General features: G+C 37.8%; 1 protein-coding gene across 2 annotated transcripts in view; it reads right to left on the reverse strand.

Moving 5' to 3' along the window:
• Nucleotides 1–4762, reverse strand: part of MORC1 (MORC family CW-type zinc finger 1) — a 173583-nt gene that overhangs the window by 101063 nt on the left and 67758 nt on the right. The gene's annotated exons all lie outside the window — the stretch shown is intronic.

Raw genomic sequence — 4762 nt, forward strand, 5'->3', positions numbered from 1 at the left:
AAAAAGGTCATTACAACCTGAGAGAATGAGGCCTAATAAGGTGACAAACTTTACTAGGGTTAAATGTATGATTTTACACTAGGGCTCAAAACCACTTACTGGAAAAAATAACAAAGAGAGGTATGGCTTTACAAGAACACATATTAATGTTTTTGTTAAAAACTTTAACTGGTAATGAGGACACTGAGGGTCAATAATGTGTTTACTGAGAGTTCACATATTATTAGGTGTACCAGTAAGATTCCAACAACTCGAAAGAAAGATGAGGATCCCATTTCAGTCAAGGCTGTTCAGGTTTCATCTGGCATATTTTGTTTCTAGGTAATACACTTTAAAATATAATGCTAGGATGGTAAATATATTTAATACCATGTCAAATGAAGAATAATTGCTATTCTTGAACTTGGAAACATTAGTCAAGATTAAACAAAGACTGAAGACAGACATAATCCTGTCTTCAAATACCTGGGGGGCGGCCATTTAGAAAAGCTTTAGGCCTCCCCTCCTTGGCCCCAAACAGGAAGAACTCAGTAAACCCAGCTAACCCCTCCCCATCCCTTAGGAAACATCACTTCCTCGGGGAGGCCTTCCCTGGCCTACAGACTGTGGGCTCCTGGCCACTGGCTTCTGCAGTTTTCATTCTTCTCTGTTGGGCACTAATCCTATTTCTAATTGTCAAATTGTGTTAGCTTGTGTCTTAGTCCATTTGGTTGCTTATAACAAAATACTATAGACTAAGTGGCTTATAAATAACACGCTTATTTCTCAGTTCTGGAGACTGGGAAGTCCGAGATCAAGGCACTGCCAGATTCTGAGTCTGGTGAGGGCTTGCTTCCTGGTTCTTAGATGGCTGTCTCTCACTTGAACATTGCATGGAGAAGGGGGTGAGGGGTCTCTCTTGGACCTCCTTTATAAATACACTAATGCCAGTCATGAAGGCTCTGCTCTCATGACCTCATCACCCCGTTAAAGTCCCAGTTGCTAATACCATCATCCTGGGGGTCAGATTTTCAACATTTGAATTTGTAGGGGAGACACAAACATTCAGACCATAGCACCACCCTAGACTGTAAGTTCTCAGACCATGTCTGATTTGCTGGTCCTAGAACACTGGTGCCTAGCATAGTAGAATGAAAGAATCCATGAGACATGGATTTGGATTTAATATGAAGATCTATGTATTTTTTAATAGTGTTGTGCAAATTCATGGGCTGCCTCAAGAGGGAGCAGTTTTCCTTTCACGGGTGGCCCGCATTCAGGCTTAAAATGGCAGCGAGAGTGAGGGGATTAAAAGTGACTGTGCTAAATGAATTTTACCCTCTTTGCCAACTGAAGAACTAGGATTTGAATTCTGCGAAACACCAGCTCAATTCTGATCCATTTTGGAAAAGTTTAGTAATACATTTTTCATAATTGCTCCTGTTCAAACCCAAATTTCATTTAATGTTTCTCCCCACTTTTTATTTCTCCTTCTCTCCCTACTCCCCAAAGCTGATGATTAATATTTCCATTTTATTATAAGGATATATAAAGCTTCAGAAAACATAGTGGCAGACAGTGAGGTGAGGTCAGACTTAGAAACGAGGAAAATATTTCTGAGATTCTTAGCATCAGCTGGGCTGAAAGTAAATGTAGATTTGATAAATGACATAAAAAAGACTCAAAAAGTAAAAATAAAAGTGAACCCTCCCACTAATTAGTGAAAATTCTCAAAGTGGGGGATAAGGAAGGAGACCTCTACTACTCCTGCTGCCCTCCTCCCCCACCTTGCCTAGTTCACAAGACAGGAGGAAAGAGAGAAAACAAAACTTTAGGAACAAACAACGGTAAGATAAATCGCCAGACAACCTTGGCACCACCACCCGGCATTACCTCTCCACTTCTCTTTTTGCCTATTTGATTTTTACAAGGACCCAGTTTTCCCTAAAAACACATCAGACTTTCAGCAAATATAAAGACTGCATCTTTTACTCACGAGGCCAAAAAAAAAAGAAAAAAAAAATCTACCTAAATACTTTTCATTAAAATGTGTGCCCTGTAATACTGGTTTTCAGATAGTCAAATATTACGTAACTTTGGTTATTCCTGTGGGAGTTAATAAGCAAAGACCTTGAAGGTCAATCTCCTTACAAATTACTGAAACTACCTATTCTGACCTTGATTACTTGATTTAGTTTGATAAAGAAGTTTGAGGATGAAATGAAACATATGAACAAATACACATGCCTGCTATCTTTCCTCTAGTCTCTATCTTCCTTCTAGAGAAACATCTTTTGTGACAGTATCCTCTAGCCCTCTACCAATTCATAGATAATTATGGAATTGTGAAAACAATATGTTATCAACCAATAATAATAAAAATACAAATATATTTATTTTAAACTCTATTACATCTGTTGAAAAGGTTAAGAAACAGGTAGATAGAAGCAATTAGGTAGAAGACAGAGAAACAATTAGATAAGGACAGGGAATTAGGTAAGCAGTGGGGGCTGGTAAATGATACCTTGTACCTGGGAGTACAACTGTTGGGAGGGAACCCACATACCAAGCAAAGGGGCTTCAAGAGAGCTCCACCCACAAAGAGGACTGAGTATGACTCTCCCGAGTGTGACATAGATGGAAATAACTTTTACAACCTTTAAATCTAATGCCTACCTCTTTCTGAAGACTTAATTCCTTCTTCTAAGGATGAAGACAAGGAAGGGATTACAGCGAAGACAAGAGGAGTATGGGGAGGTTCATGATTTTCAAATGCTTAATGTTTTCCTTTCATACCATGTCATACTAGCAGTTAAAGACCAGAGAGTAGATGTTTGACTTAAACCTCACTGTGTTTATGTTGATATTTAGATATTTATATCTTTACACATTTTCTACAGCTTTAGCAAACCCTGCCAAACAACGTAATCATTCTCATGTTTAGCATAACTTCAGACATGTCTCTGAAAAACAAAAAAATACACATGAAAAAAGATATGCCTATCCCAGGAAAAATTACATAGGTATACTCTTCAGAGCAGTGCTTCTCAAATTTGATTGTGAATATAAATCACCGGGAGATCTTGTAAAAATGCAGATTTTAATTCAGTGGGTCTCAGGTGGGGCCTGGGATTCTGCATTTCTAACAAACTCCAGGTGATGTTGATAATAATGGTGCACAGAACACACTCTGAGTATGTTTTAGACCATGACATGAAAACCCAGATTCGGCAAGAAATCTGTCCCCTCAATCTCATTCCCCCTTTCATAATTTCCCACTGAGTTCCTACACTTTTCCCTGTTTTGCTGGTGAGAAAGTTTTAGGTACAGCTGGATGGATACAAATGAAAAGAAAATATTCTAAAATTACAACTTCAAGTGAAGATTTTAAGTTGACTCAAGGGAATAGACATATTTTTAATGTGCATGAGTTATACATACTTCATCCAAATCATTGAATACAGGATATCCTATTTCTTGACATAAACGGAGCCCTATGTCTGTATAATTTAAAAGCAAGTTTATTTACAGACAACCTATAGAATGGGAGAAAATATTCACAAACCATTCCTCTGACAAAGGTCTAGTACCCAGAATCGATAAGGAACTTAAATAAATTAGCAGGCAAAAGACAACCCCATGAAAAAGTGAGCAAAGAACACAAATACTTCTTAGAAGAAGACATACATGCTGCCAACAAATATGAAAAAAAATGGTCCACATCACAAATCACCAGAGAAATGCAAATCAAAACCACAGTGAGATACCATCTCACACCTGTAAGAATGGATTTTGTTAAAAAGTAAAAAAAAAAAAAAAAAAAAAAAAAAATTGGCCAGGCTGTGGAGAGACAGGGACACTTACACACTGTTGGTGGGAATGTAAATTCATCTAGCCACTATGGAAAGCAGTTTGGAGATTTCTTTAAAAACTAAGATTTCAACTATCATTCAACCCAGCAATCCTACTACTGGGTATATACTCAAAGAAAAATCAGTTGTTCTACCAAAAGGACACACGCATCTACACGTATGTTCATTACAGTGTTATTTCCAATAGCGAAGACACGGAATCAACCCAGGTGTCCATGAACAGTGAACTGGATAAAGAAAATGTGGCACACACATACCATGGAATACTACACAGCCATAAAAAAGAATGAAATTGTGTCCTCTGCAGCAACATGGATGCAGCTAGAGGCCATTATCCTAAGCAAACTAATGCAGAAAAAGAAAACCAAATACCACGTGTTCTCACTTATAAGTGGGAGCTAAACACTGGGTAAACATGAACATAAAGATGGGAATAATAGACACTGAGGAATATAAAAGGGGAGAGAAAGGGAGATAAGGGCTGAAAAACTACCTATTGGGTACTATGCTCAATAACAGGGTGACAAGTTTAGTCATATCCCAAACCTCAGCATCACACAATATACCTCTGTAATGATCTTGCACATGTACACCCTGATTCTAAAATATACATTGAAAAACAAAAAGAAGTTTAATTAATGCACAGCACACCATCTCATTGTTCAGGTGTCTCTGGGGAGTGAGGTGATCTAAATAAATCACATTTTTCAGATAACTAAAGTTTATCTTTTTAAGTTTCCAGATCTATTGATTTTAGAAATTTTTAATTGAAATCTTCCTGGAATTAACATACTCAAGAATTTTTAACTATACAAAACAAAGTTTAACATATCTGCCTGGGCGTAGTGGCTCAGGCTTGTAATCCCAGCACTTTGGGAGGCTGAGGCAGGTGGATCACGAGGTCAGGAGTT

The sequence above is a fragment of the Colobus angolensis genome, unplaced genomic scaffold (genome assembly GCF_000951035.1).
Source record: "Colobus angolensis palliatus isolate OR3802 unplaced genomic scaffold, Cang.pa_1.0 Scaffold98, whole genome shotgun sequence".
Lineage (NCBI taxonomy): Eukaryota > Metazoa > Chordata > Mammalia > Primates > Cercopithecidae > Colobus > Colobus angolensis.